Source organism: Hyperolius riggenbachi, chromosome 2 (assembly GCF_040937935.1).
Source record: "Hyperolius riggenbachi isolate aHypRig1 chromosome 2, aHypRig1.pri, whole genome shotgun sequence".
NCBI classification, from domain to species: domain Eukaryota; kingdom Metazoa; phylum Chordata; class Amphibia; order Anura; family Hyperoliidae; genus Hyperolius; species Hyperolius riggenbachi.
This window is the reverse complement of record NC_090647.1, coordinates 527,491,693-527,506,598: the sequence shown is the minus strand read 5'-3', so window position 1 is coordinate 527,506,598 and position 14,906 is coordinate 527,491,693. Positions and strand designations below refer to the sequence as shown.

Genomic DNA, 14,906 nt, shown 5'->3' with positions numbered 1-14,906 from the left:
AAATAAATCATAGAGAACTGCACCCTGTATGTCTTTAGAGAGTTTAGCCTGTCTAATCCCCCCTCATCTGTGTCTAATCACAAATTGTAATCTGATCTCTCCCCTGTGTTACCCGACTGCCATGGCAGATAATCAGATAAGCCCATTTGAAAGCATAGGGTGGTATCAATATGTCGGCTTCCATGAAGCAGGAAGTAGAAACAGTGGACATTTATTTTAGGATTTGTATCAACTGTAACAAAGAAATGTTTTTGTTTAAAGGTTATGCTGTTGCTTATCTTTTAGAGCAGAGAGGAAGTTCTGAGTTCAGGTCTGCTCTAAAGGTGGCCATACACTTATAGATATGCAGCAGATTCGACCATCAGATTTCTGTCAGATGCCTGTCATGTCCAATCTAAAAGGAATCAATCTGATGTGTGCCACACACTAGGAACAGATTTCCAATATTTTTCAGAATGAAATCTATTGGAAACCGATCTAAAGCCCAATCTACACGATACAATTCTTTGTGCGATTCGATAACTATTCTATTTACGATCCGATTAAATTCGACACGTCCGATTGGGATTCAATTAGATTCAATTCGATTTGCCATTGCAAAACTATGGCAAATTGAATTGAATCGAATCGATTTCCCGATCGGACGTGTCGGATTTAATCAGATCGTAAATAGAATCGTCATCGAAACGTAACGTGTAGATGGGGCTTAAGGTGGCCATACACTGGTTGGTTTGCCATCAGATCGACCAACAGATAGATCCCTTTCTGATCCAATCTGATCAGAGAGGGATCGTACGGGTGCCTTTACTGCAAACAGATTGTGAATCGATTTCAGCCTGAAGCCGATCACAATCTGTGAAGCTGCCGCCGCCCCCCCCCCCCCCCCCCCCCCGCATACATTACCTGATCCGGCCGGCGCGGGACTCGCGGTCTCCGCTATCTTCTTCTCTGCGCTGGGCTCCAGCTTCACTTAACTTCCTGCCAGAGAAGTTTAAACAGTAGAGGGCGCTCTACTGTTTAAACTTCCTGTCCGGACAGGAAGAAGTGAAGCCTGCCGGAGCCCAGCGGAGAAGGAGCAGCGGGGAAACGCGCCGGTGGAGCAGGTAATGCATTGCTGCTAGCGCCGCTCGTCGGGCATTTGAATGCCGCTATTGACGCACTCCCGACCCGCTGGCGATTGAGCGAAATGTTACGGACAGATCGACGGGAACGAGCGATTTCGGATGGAAATCGATCCTTCTGTCAGCGTTTGCATTTCACAGCAGATTCGATTACAGTGATCAAATCTGCTGTATATCAGCGGGAAAATCGTTAGGTGTATGGGCCCCTTAAAATGCATTATTGGACCATTAGATCCAATGCAACTCTATGGGCCATCCGTATGCTGCCAGCAGCAGATTGACCTAGATCTTCCATCCTGTCAGATCAAATCCACCGAAATCGGCCACAAATCGATCGATCGATAGATTTGAAAGAATATGATTTCTGAAAGATCGATTCTATAGAATCGATCAATGGCTGAAATCGACCAGTGTATGGGCCCCTTAAGACCTTTGTGCACTGCAGACGTTTTTAAATAAAAAACCTTTTGACTTTTGTAAATGAAAACGATCAGAGATCCTAGCGTGTCCTCCTCCAGATTCCTCCTGGACAGCAGGACCCCCCTGGAGCTGCAGGTGAGCAAGCATGGCCACATTGTGCTGTAGCACGGACCCGCTCGGGCTTCAGTGGAAAAAGCCGAGACCCGATCGTGCTACTGTGCAGGGGCGAGCTGCCAGCAAGGGCTTGTCGGCGGGTTTCAGGAGGTCACAGCGCTGGAGCGTTCTGGTGCAGGACAAGAGTGAAGCCTCCAGGATTATCCAGAGGCTTCCTTCTATTGAGGCAAGTACAAATTAGGGGCACTTTTTCCCTTCAGGTTCACTTTAAGAACAATGAAACTTAAGTGGGAAGAATATGGAGGCTGCCATATTTATTTCCTTTTAAACAATACCAGTTGCCTGGCAGCCCTGCTGATTTATTTGGGCGCAGAAGTGTCTGAATAACACCAGAAACAAGCATGCAGCTAATCTTTTCAGAGCGGACAATCGTGTCAGAAACACCTGATCTGCTGCATGCTTGTTCAGGGTCTCTGGCTAAAAGTATTAGGCAGAGGTTCAGCAGGATAGCCAGGCAACTGGTATTGCTTAAAAGCAAATAAATATGGTGGCCTCCATATAACTCTTACCTCGGGTTCACTTTTTAAGAACAATTAAAGAGAAACCGTAACCTAGAATTGAACTTCATCTCAATCAGTAGCTGATACCCCCCTTCTCATGAGATTTTTTTTCATCTTCTCAAACAGATCCTCAGGGGGCTCTGTGTGGCTGATAGTGTGGTGAAACCCCTCCCATAATGTGATGTCAGGACCATGGTTCTGACATCACACTGTGGGAGCCTTGTTGCATTGTGGGGAATAACAGCTGTTTACAGCTGTTTCCAACTGCCAAAAAAGAAATGAGCATCTCCTTCCACTGACATCACCTGCCAGCAGTAAAAATGTCACCATGTGGCAAATGTCAGAATGTAAATCAGGGAGAGGAAAGCTTTTACAATGGGCAAACACTGACTAAATCATTTATACATCATTATATTAAAAATAAAGCCCTTTTTTTGTTATATTATTTTTAGTGGAGTTCCTTTTTAAGTAGCATGTAGTTTGGACTTGGTGTTTGACTTGTGACAGCTGGCATGCAAACTCCGCAGCCTATCCTTGTAACCGAGCGCTGCCCTCACCCCAGCCTTGCCAGGCAGCTATCTCCGGCCATTCCCTCAGTTCTCCATAGCGCTGGGTAATTGTTGTATCGCAAACACACCTGGGTGACTGGCAGAGCAGGTTCACTGCTGCCTGTCTCTACAGGCCCGTCCATGGGAGTTCAGCCCAACCAACCGCTTCATGTTCCCTGATTAGATCAGCCGCCTGACAGCTCTTAATTGTCAAACATGAAAGCAAAGTTTGCACAATAGAGGTAATTACTACAGGAAAGCACATCGCTTAATGATGCCACTTCTCGTGTTGCCCAACTGGTACAGCAGCAAACCTCGCGGAAGACAGATTTCCGATGGCCCAGGAAGGCCTCATTCCTCTGATAATCCCAGCCAGACCTGGGTCTCTTGTAACGTTTAGAGCGGACCTTAACTCACAACTTCCGCACTGCTCAAAAGATAAGCAACAGCACAATAACCTTTAAAGAAAAACGTGTGCCTTCTTTTGATTGGTAGTATGGACCGTTCAGCTTTTGATTTTGTACAATTATATAAGCTATGCTTTCTGTAGGTGCTTGGATCTGATATGTGATTGGTTGAGCAGCTGAATTGATCTTACAGTCTGATTTTCTGTGATATTGTATATTCATGTTTGTTTGTTTCTTTTCAATCATTTCTTTCTGGCCCACTGTTATTGCACAGTTACTATCCGCGGAGCATATGTTTTCGTTTGGATAGTTCTTGTATACTATTTTAAATGTTTCCTTTGTTACTTCTGCGTAATGCCTGTATGCATATTTTCTAATTATTCAGTAAAAAGATAATCTATATAAAAAAGAAAAAGCATTTGTTACAGCTGATACAAATCCTGCAATAAATCTGCAGTGTGTCTACTTCCTGCTTTCATGGAAGCAGACATGTTGTTAACATTCTGTGCTTTCAAATGAGCTTATCTGCCATGGCAGTCAGGTGACACAGGAGAGATATTAAATTACAACTTGTGATTAGTCACATATAAGGGGGGGGATTAGACGGGCTAAATTCTCTAAATACATACAGGGTGCATTTATCTATATTTTCCTTCCATCCTGTGCAAGAGCTCACTTTAAAGTGGACCTGAACGCTTGCACAGAGCAAAAAGAAAACACAAAGAAATGCACCCTGTGTGTATTTAGAGAGTTTACTCTGTTTAATCCCCCCTCATCTGCGACTAATCACCAGTTGTAATTTGATCTCTCCCCTGTGTCCCGTGACTGCCATGGCAGAGATGGCAGATTTGAAAGCACAGGGTGTTAACGATATATCTGCTTCCATGAAAGCAGGAAGTAGACACACTGCAGATTTATTGCAGACATTCTATCAGCTGTAACAAAGAAATGTTTTCCTTTAAAGGTCATTATGCTGTTGCTTGTGTTTTAGAGCAAGAGAGGAGGTTCGGAGTTCAGGTCCGCTTTATATATTGGTGATTCACTGGCTGCTGAAGCGTTCCATGTAATTGCAGGGAGACGTTAGCATAACTGGTGTACACAGTTTACCATGGGGAGATCTAAATGTCTGTAATCCCAGTTTCTCATTGTAAACGTGACTCATCACCTAATTTTAATCTTTAAGTATTTTTTGCGCGGTGCCCGGCTATTAGCTGCTCTGATCCTCCATTAGTGGGTAATTATTGCCTCCAGCGCTGCTCTGTTCATGTCATGTATATGGGCGCTTGGACAGCTCGGACTCAGCATGTCCAAACCTTTTTTTTTATATTTCTCCGCGGGAGAGTTCATTTAAAGGAACTCTCCACCTTCAAAAATCCAAGGGTCCTTCGGGCGGCTTGTCCTACGTGGGCTAAAAGGTGGATGGCGATATTAGTGGGCTGCGATGCATACCGGTAGATTTAGTCAATTTATGTGGTTACTTCTCCCCGGCCAGGAGACCTCAATGGGAGCTCCATCTCCTGGCGTGAGCTGCACGGCCGGGGACAGAGAACATCACTGTGGGAACCTGGGATTCTGTGCATGGCTATGTAGTGGGTACAAAAATTATCCGACTCCAACTCCTCCGTTAATAAAATCTGACTCCAGGTACCCAAAACGAATCTCGCTTACTGGCAGGTTCATTTAACAAATACTCAAAACTTAGTGCGACGTTCGCTTTATCGATTGTCTCAGCTGAGAATCTAGCATGTGAACAGGAGACACCCCCCCCCCCTCCCCCACTACACACACCCTACATTTCTCATAGTCCCATCATGCTGGATCTTTAGCATCGTCACTCTAACCAATCCTCAAGCACATTGTTTTCCTTTCCCTCCACACCAGAAGCTGATCCTAATCCCTGTAGGGCATGGCTTTTCAACCTGCGGTACGCGTACCACTAGTGGTACTTTGCTGTTGACCAGGTGGTACACACAAGGTTTGCCTGCCACTTGTTCTGGTTCTATCTTGCCTACACAAAGTTCACTTTCTGATCTGAGGCCTGACTCTGAACTATTCTGCAGGGCAGCACAGCGGGGATCTGGGGGTGGGGGGGGGAGGCCCTGAATGCTAAAGAGTCTTCCCCCTTCTTTTGAGGGGATCCAGCAATAGGATCCCCCGGAGATCTCCTTGTCAGTATGCCTACTGCACAGGCGCATGGGTGGTACTTGAACATTTTCAGGTGATAAAAGTGGTACAATTAGTGAACAGATTGAAAACCCCTGCTGTACGGGACTCTACTAGTGTCTGTGAGAGGATTTGATGTCTGCAGGGCCTTCGGATCCTCCTAATATGTATAGATCTTGTCACCCAGGAAAGTGGAAGCTGTGCCAGCAGATGCCAGTCAATTAGTTTAAAGGATACCCGATGTGACCTGTGATATGAGATAGACGTGTATGTACAGTGCCAAGCACACAAATAACTAGGCTGTGTTCCTTTTTTTTTTTTTCTTTCTCTGCCTAAAAGCGTTATACATCAGGTATGCAAGTGACAATTACGTAAAATCAAGGGAACAAGAGGGGTTGAGGGGTATATGCAAAGGATCTGAAGCAGAGTCGTTTTCAATGTGAAAAAATATAAATACACAATCTTTATTAATGAGATTGTCAAAAGTAGCAACATTAAAAAAACACAGGAAAAAGCCTCATGGAAGGATCGCTGAACCAATCGCACGCATCTCCTCATCCATGCACCAAAGATCACCTAATGTGATCAGGGATCCCAGAGAAACCGTGCATAATCAGGCCTGTATTAATGACATTTAGAGTTCATCAACCTCGGATTAAAAACTTCCCAGAAATAGCAGGCTGAAAGAGTTCACAGCAAGGAAACTGGTAGCCAGTAGAATAAGCCCATGCAAGCAGCACAATTAGGCCTATATGCTGGTGACAAACAGATGAATTAGGGCTGGTTCACACGGACGCTTGGCAGCGTTTATTGCCAAGCGTTTGGGACTTGTCGGCTAAACGCTCCCATTCAAGGGAATGGGAGCGTTTAGCATCGCATGGCTACCGGCGATTGGGGAAACGCGGCGTTTCGATCCCGATTTAACGCATTGTTTCGGACGGCCGTAGAAACCCCATGCGGCGTCCAGGGCCGGCTAGACGCAGCGGCTTCATGTCCTCTTGCGGGGACGAGAAACGTTGATCGCCGTACCGCCACCGCCGAATGAGACGTCACAGGACAACGCGGCTTCCCGGCCACCCCAACGCCGCCTGCCGTCCGTGTGAACCAGCCCTTAGTCCAGCTTGTAATGAGAAACAGCAAGCTGAAAGAGTTCACAGCGGGTGGTTGCGGGCCAAACAAGCACAGTTTGTATGAGAAGAGCAATAGATCAATGAAGTTTCATACTGTTCCGGATCCGGACATAATGAAATGGAGTTCTGCTTATGTCCTGCTTGAAAAACGTCCATAAAGGATTACGGTCTCTCAAACCCACTGCCAGAGCTCACGGCTGGGGGAGTGACCAACCATAATACACTTTCCTAGCAGAAAATGGCTTCTGAGAGCAGGAAAGCGATAAAAAGGGTCAAGAATTCATAGATTTTAGCTCTGGCATACTTCAATGAATGTGTCATTGAGCAGAGACTATGAAACTGTAAAAACTTAAAAAGTAGTTTTAAAGGGAAGGTTCAGGGACTGTTTAAAAAAAAATAAAAATCCGCATCCACTTACCTGGGGCTTCCTCCAGCCCGTGGCAGGCAGGAGGTGCCCTCGGCGCCGCTCCGCAGGCTCCCAGTCCCCTCCGGTGGCCGACCCGACCTGGCCAGGCCGGCGGCCAGGTCGGGCTCCTTCCGCGTTCCAAAATGCGCCTCACGGCGGCGCGCTGACGTCATCGGACGTCCTCCGGGCTTTACTGCGCAGGCTCAGAACTACTGAGCCTGCGCAGTAAAGCCCGGAGGACGTCTGATGACGTCAGCGCGCCGCCGTGAGGCGCATTTTGGAACGCAGAAGGAGCCCGACCTGGCCGCCGGCCTGGCCAGGTCGGGTCGGCCACCGGAGACCACCGGCAGCCTGCGGAGCGGCGCCGAGGGCACCTCCTGCCTGCCACGGGCTGGAGGAAGCCCCAGGTAAGTGGATGCGGATTTTTCTTTTTTTTAAACAGTCCCTGAACCTTCCCTTTAAATATCAAATAAAATGGGAGGGATATATAAAAAAGGTCATTGTTAGGAGGATGATAAACAATTATATCTATCTCATCAGTTTATTTTCACCTCCGTTGTCTTTAAAGCTGGTACATTAACTCAGCTACCAGCCAACTGATCCGAAGCCAGTGGCTTTTATTTGCTGGCATAGCTTCCACTTCCTGAGTCAGAGGAGATTTGCTCATTAGGAGATTTTTTTTCTCTCCTCTTCATCGTAGACCTATAGCAGTCAACCCTGCTGGAATCATCCATCTGAATGTCCTCTTCTGAGCACAGGTCCTTCTGATGATCATCTCTCTGGTCCACCTTTGTACTCCAACAATCCATAGCCACCGGCTCAATAACCTAATCCCATCCGCTGTAGAGTCCCACAGGCAGACAGCCGATATAGATAGATGACACTTCCATAGCTGAGGGTAGATGTTTGTAAGCTGATCCTGGGCTTGAATGTCGCTGATAGATTATACCTTGCCTGCCTGGCTACTCAGACTACCTATTATCTATAGATATGTCTAGTCTATAGGTCATGAGATCTCACTGGTTCAGTAAAAACTGCTTTGATTTGTTATTGCTTTGCAGCTTTCCCCAGTGGCAACTCACTTGCTTCCTGCTAAATTTGATTGCCTTAAATTTACATGGAAGCTTTTAAAGGCAGCCATACACTGGTCGATTGCCACCAGATCAACCAGCAGATAGATCCCTCTGTGATCGAATCTGTTCAGAGGGATATTGGCTGCCTACACTGCAAACAGATTTTGAATCGATTTCACTATGAGATCGATTCGCAATCTGTGGAGCTGCCGCCGCCCCCAGCATACATTACCTGATCCGGCCGGCACGAGTCCCCTGGTCTCCGCTGTCTCTTCTCTGCTCTGGGCTTCCGCTTCACTTTACTTCCTGTCGGGGGAAGTTGAAACAGTAGAGGGCGCTCTACTGTTTAAACTTCCCCCGACAGGAAGTAAGTGAAGCCAGCCAGAGCCCAGCGCGGAGAAGGGACATCGGGGACACGCGTCAGTGGAACAGGTAATGTATTGCTAGCGCCCGTCGTCGGACATTCGAACGCCGCTATCAACGCACTCCCAACCCGCTGGCAATCGAGTGAAATTTTCCGCGTGGACAGATCGACGGGAATCGATAGATTTCGAACGCAAAACGGTAGATTGGTCAGCGCTTGTGTATTGCTTTCACACCAGATGCGATCACAGTGATCGAATCTGCTGTCTATCGGCGGGAAATCGTGTAAATGTATGGGCACCTTAAAGGACACCTGAATTGAGAGGCATATGGAGGCTGCCATATTTATTTCCTTTTAACCTCCTTAGCAGAGCTGCTTTTCTTCTTGTTTTTAGGGTCTAAAAGCTTGTGAAAATTTTGCACGGCTTTTAGACCCTAAAATTGGAAATAATCAACACCAGGGAGGTTTAAAGTGCACCAGAGCTCACGAACATAAAAAGTTGTATACATACCTGGGGGTTCCTCCAGGTTCATACCGGTTGCCTGGCCATCCTACATCCTAAGGCGCTCCGGATCAGGACCATTTGTCTCACAGGGCACATCTACTGACCTGATGAAGCGGTTGTGACCGTGAAACGCGTTGTCTAATTGTGCCATATTAAATAAAGCCTGAGAAGTTCTTTATCGCAACTACCCCACGTGTGAGTGTGACTCCTTTAAGTTACGCCAATCAATATTATCCACTTCGCATCCAGACCTTGTTTTGTACTTATTGACCAGAGCAGTTTTGACAGTTTAGCTATGTCCCTATTTAATCAGAAATAACTTTATCCCTACTTATGACACAGAAATGAAATATATATTGTTTTTTTCAAGACAAACTAGGCTTTCATTGTATGCCATTTTTTCCCTCAAACTATTTTGTTTTCTATGAATTTTAACGGGAAAACAAAGAAAAAAATAGAAAAAACATGTATTTTTCAGTTTTACCAATTCCAGTTTAAAAATAAAAAGTGCTACTGTAGATAAATAATATTCTTACTGCTTATCACAAAAATTAGATTATGTTCCGGTCACAATTTATGGTGAAGATATTTGATTCTGAAATAATGCTACAGAGTGTATTTTTCACTATGAAATGAGAAAATACAAGTATTTTTAATGGTAAAAATCAATCTCATTAGCTCAGGAAACTTATATTCCCATTCACCAATTAGTGCTGCATCAGATAGTGCCAGAAATGTGCACAGGAGCAAGCCCAATCCTGCACAGCACTACTTCTGCTACAAGACGTATATCTACTGACCTGTGGCTTAGATGAAGTCCCAGAGGACGTATATCTACTGACCTGTGGACGAAGTGGTTAAACTACGTCGAAAGTATCAGACTTAAGATACAGATTCCTTGCCCGGGCGCCTCCTAACTCCCTCTACCATTCTACATCTAATACCTTTAGCCATAGACCCTGAACAAGCACGCAGATCAGGGGTTTCTGACTGGATTAGCTGCATGCTTGTTTCAGGTGTGTGATCCAGATACTACTGCAGCCAAAGAGATCAGCAGGACAGCCAGACAACTGGCATTGTTTAAAAGGACATACTAATGGCAGCCTCCATATCTTTTTCAGTTCAGGTGTCCTTTAAAAAGCCATGTAAGTTCTCAGCCCACATTTGGATCATTGCAGAAGATAGTGAGGATTTCAGAAAGCTTAAGCCCCATCTACACAATACAATTTTTTGTGTTGATTAGAATCAATTCAATTCGATATGTCCGATTGGGATTCGATTTGCCAAATTTAATCGAATCAAATCCCAATGTCGGATCGAATCGATTCGCACGAAAAATTGTATTGTGTAGATGGGGTATAAGGGCCTGTTTCCACTGTGTGAGATAATGCCGGTACAGTTGTGAAGCGAGACTGAGCCTAATCCCGGGCCATACAGTATGCTGTCCCCACAAGCAAATCGGATGGAAGTTTATTGAATTCAATAGACTGTGTTATCAACTGAATTCGCATGCAGGGAAACTCTGTGAATTCACATAAGTGGAAACTGGCCCTTAGTGGCAGCACCCATAGCAAAATCATCAATTCACAACCAAAACTTCATTTTAACGGTTCTAACGGCCAGTCCTACATAAACGTGACAGCTGGCGCTATGTTCAGATATGACCCGGGCAAGAAATACAACTCTTTGCCATTCTTATAAGGAATCTGTCCTTGGGGGGGGGGGGGGGACTGGGTTGTAGGATCCCTTGTGTTTTCAGAGGTTTTACAGCTCAGGAACAATTTAGATCCACTCCAAAGTGACAAAAACTAGCAATAAAAATTCCTTCTATGGGCGAGCTTGTTTTGTGTGCTTTATTTAAGGCCTAGGTGTAGAGTTGGCCTGTTTTGTACATCAGGGTATGTAGGGGTCAGCTGGTATAGAGAAGAGAGGGGATTTTTGACTTCAGACTTGACTTTTCCTTGGAAATATATCTGCAGATCTTGTGTTTATAGATCCCTGCATTGCAGCATCCTAGAGCAGTCTGCACTGCAGAGGTGCAACAGGAGCTCTGCAACGCCGTACAGAGAGCCATAGGGGCTGCCTGCATCTCCCATACATCCCCTATCAGACCCAGATAGATGGCTCTGTTACTAGTGAGCACTGCACATTTTAGAGGTCACTTTATTGAACAGCTAATAGAGTTGCAAAGGATAAATTTGGCCCCCAGGGAACAGCAACTTACTTTTTTTTTTTTTTTTAATTAAACCTGAAGTGACATAAAAAGAGGAAAACAAGTGTGCCTTCTTAAAACAGAAAGTATTTGCAATCATGCAATCATTCAGGTTGAAGTGAGCTCTGAGATGTCTCCCACAATGCACCACTGCTGAAATATGCAAATTATCCACTGTTGTCCCTGTAAGCTAAACACACCTCTAGGTCCGCTGGAGTGCAATGATGTGTCAGCTTGTTAATATTACAGAGCCACAATAATCCAACATGCATACAGACTGTTTCAGATTGATTGATCCTCATCAGTGCATGGCATGGATTAATGTGGCTCTATGGGGTAGGACTTAAAACAGAGGGAAGGCTCTGTAGAGCATTCATATCAATCTCTGGCCCGCAGAGCTATCAAATTTGATGATTTCCCCACTTTGTATTATGTTTGGCCAAGGGATAGGGCCTGTTCTCACTTGCCAACGCTAAACGCTAGCAGTTAGTGCAAGCGTTTTGTGCTGGTAAAGTCACTGTACACTCTTGTGATTTTGAACAATTGCGGTTAGCACTTAGCAGTGTAATCGTGATTGCTCTAAAATCACAAGATACAGGTACCGCATTTGGCGATTGCTGCACTAATCTCACTGCCGCGATCGCTAATTGCCCCAGTGTGAATGGGCCCTATGGCCATGATCTGAGCAGGAGGGCGGACGCAGACATCAGGGAACTGTATAAGGGAGGGAGATGGGCCACTATACTTAAGGGAACTGTATAAAGGAGGAAGGGGGACCACTAGACACTAGGGAACTGTATGGGGGAGAGAGGGGGGGGGGCATACAAAATGTGTTAATTTTTCACTTCAGTTGTGCTGAGCGGTCTGGACGAGCTCAGCTCGTCCAACACCGCCAGAGGCTGCCGCTCAGGCCCTGCTGGGCCGATTTTCACCAAATAAAAAGCAGCACACGCAGCCGGCACTTTGCCAGCCGCGTGTGCTGCCTGATCGCCGCTGCAGCGCGGCGATCCGCCGCGTGCAGCGGCAAAAGAGGGTCCCCCCAGCCGCCCGAGCCCAGTGTAGCCGGAACAAACAGTTCCGGCCAGCGCTAAGGGCTGGATCGGAGGCGGCTGACATCAGGACGTCGGCTGACATCCATGACGGCACTCCGCTCGTCGCCATGGCGACGAGGTAAGCGAAACACGGAAGGCCGCTTATTGCGGCCTTCCGTGTTACTTCTGGCCGCCGGAGGCGATTGGAAGAACGCCTCCGGAGCGCCCTCAAGTGGGCTTTCATGCAGCCAACTTTCAGTTGGCTGCATGAAATAGTTTTTTTTTTATTTAAAAAAAACCCTCCCGCAGCCACCCTGGCGATTTAATCAGAACGCCAGGGTGGTTAAGAACTCCACCATGTTACAGTGCGCAAAAAAGAGTCCATTACACTGCAGAGTATCCATGTCAAAATACCCGAAGGCATGGAGCGCAACACTGCACTGGCTATTGAAGTCAATGATCCACTCAGGAATTGCATAATTTTTGCAGTCCCCCACATTCTTCCACGCATCCTGCAGCATATAGAATTAAACTAGGAGTGTAGTTTCTTCACAGTACCAGAATTTTGCATTTAATACTAGTTATTCTCCCTCATCCAGGCTTATTAGTTCAGACCTAGAAATTGACTTAACTTCTGCATGAAACTGGAGAGGCTTAGCTGCTCTTCACTGTTCTTTTCATTCGGTTAATCGCACTGTTAGATTGACAGCTCAGCCATTGAACCTTCGCGCTGTCATCAGTCCTCCTCCATCGAAATCTGTATTCTCCACTTGCTTTTTGCCGTATGTATCTTTTGGGCATCAGATTCCTGCTTTGTATACAAAACATACCAGCGTTTCCGAGTTGTTTTGCTCTCAACCGCCAGCGCATAAGGGGGCGGACGGAGCGATAAGGAGCTATAAAAATCTCACTGATTGCGGATTGCTGGTACTGCAACCCCCCCGCGATGTCGTAATCGGATGTTGTTGTCATCATCATCTCCCACACAGACCTGTCACATCGGTGAAGCCGTAGAGTTCTCTCGGCTTGAACAATGCCACCTAATCACTGCCTTTGGACCTCTTCCTTTCAGACAGATACAAAGATTGGGACTTGGAGAATCCGCCCACTCCATGCCAATATCTCTGCAGCTGTGTTTTGCGCGGCCTTTCTAAGCCCGCTTCTCCTCAGAGCGGCAGTGGGCTGCATTACCATTAGCAGGAGGCCCGCTTGACAGATAAATTGGCTAGCCTCAGGCCAGTGGGCTAAAGGAGGTGGCAAACTTTGACAGGATAAACAGGTGCCTCTCTCTGTTCCTTCGGCCCATTATTCCGAGGTAATTACTAGAAATTATAGCGTTTAGGGATGCTATTTTCTAGCGGCTGCCTCATTCTGCCTGTTTGCAAGGATTTCGGCTTGTCATCTGACATTAATTCCCATTATAAGGTGACACGCAGCCGGGACTGTGGGCAAGATCGTTAATATTCCGCAATTAGCTCAGGAATTACCTTATTGCAGCCTACCTGGCTCAGTGGGAATTTGCCGGGCCCGAAATGTCAGAGATGACGAAGATCCTGATTAAAATGGTTGGTTTTGTTAATTTGTTAAAGCAGCAGTTGAATAATGATGCAGGCTAGTGGTTTAAAAACATTTGCGGGGCGTGACTTTTAGACTGTATCGAAACTGGCATTTGAAGCTGGGCTGTGGATTCGAAGAGTTGGAACAATTTTGGGTACCTGGAGTCTGAGGTGGTTTCAATTAACTGAGACGTCTGAGTCTGATGGTTTTTGTACTAATTCCACAGCCCTGGTAAGTATTAGACTAAGGAGTCGAGTTGGAGTAATTTTGGGTACCTGGAGTCTGTGCTTTCATAATCTGAGGAGTCAGAGTTGGATGATTTTTGCACAGACTCTACAGCCCTGGTTAGAAGTCAGCATTTTCGGCAATTCACTGTTCCCCTTGTGGACATGGGGTTTGAAGGTGGCATTCACATGCCGACATTCGATTGGTGGATGAGACTTATACCATTTTTTTGGGGTTGTGTCATGGGCGTCCTATGGCAATTGGCATGCAAAATTCACACCGCACTAAACATCAGGAAACGGCGTACGGCGACAACAATTCAATGTCAGAATTCCGATGTTTGCAAACACTGGTGTGAATTTAGTCTGAATCAAATACTGAGAAACTAAGTAAAAAATCTGTACTCCTGGCCACAAGAATGTTCCCTCTGGACCTCATTTCCTTATTTTGTACCAGTGTGATTGTACTGCACTGCTGGCACATGCATGGCCGGTTAGACAGTTGCATCAATAAGCAGGTGTACAGGTGTTCCTAATAACGTCCTAAATTCCTAATTAAATTTCCTAATATACTGTGCTGCGTGATCTGTTTTTTCTTGTATTCCTGTATTGTCATATTGCTGTATGTCACCCCTAAATATTGTCTGTAACCCTAACCAATGTCCAGCGCTGCGTAATATGTTGGCGCTTTATAAATACAATAAAATAACATGCTCAGTGGTTGTCGTGACTCCTCTCCACACAGCCAATGGCTTTCTCCACTCATGCTGTGCAGACAGCCATCTTGCAGTATGGAAGGGTGGGATGGAGGCGGCCAAAATATATGGGTGTTAAAACTTTAAAACATAACGTGTTAATGAGAGGTAATTTCTTACCTCTTCAGAAGATAGACACACCAGTTCAACTGGAAGAATATTAATGAAAAACATTGACAACGTGTTTCGCGGGTCATGGCCCGCTTCCTCAGATCAATACAGAAAATGCAGGCAGGCAGCTGTCTTGTAGAATGAACCAATGTTCATGAGAACCAGGGCTGTGGAGTTGGAGTCGGAGTCGGGGCAATTTTGGGCA

General features: G+C 46.0%; 1 protein-coding gene across 12 annotated transcripts in view; it reads left to right on the top strand.

Annotated features, from left to right (window-relative positions):
* TIAM1 (TIAM Rac1 associated GEF 1) overlaps positions 1–14,906 on the top strand; it is a 497,838-nt gene that overhangs the window by 251,210 nt on the left and 231,722 nt on the right. The gene's annotated exons all lie outside the window — the stretch shown is intronic.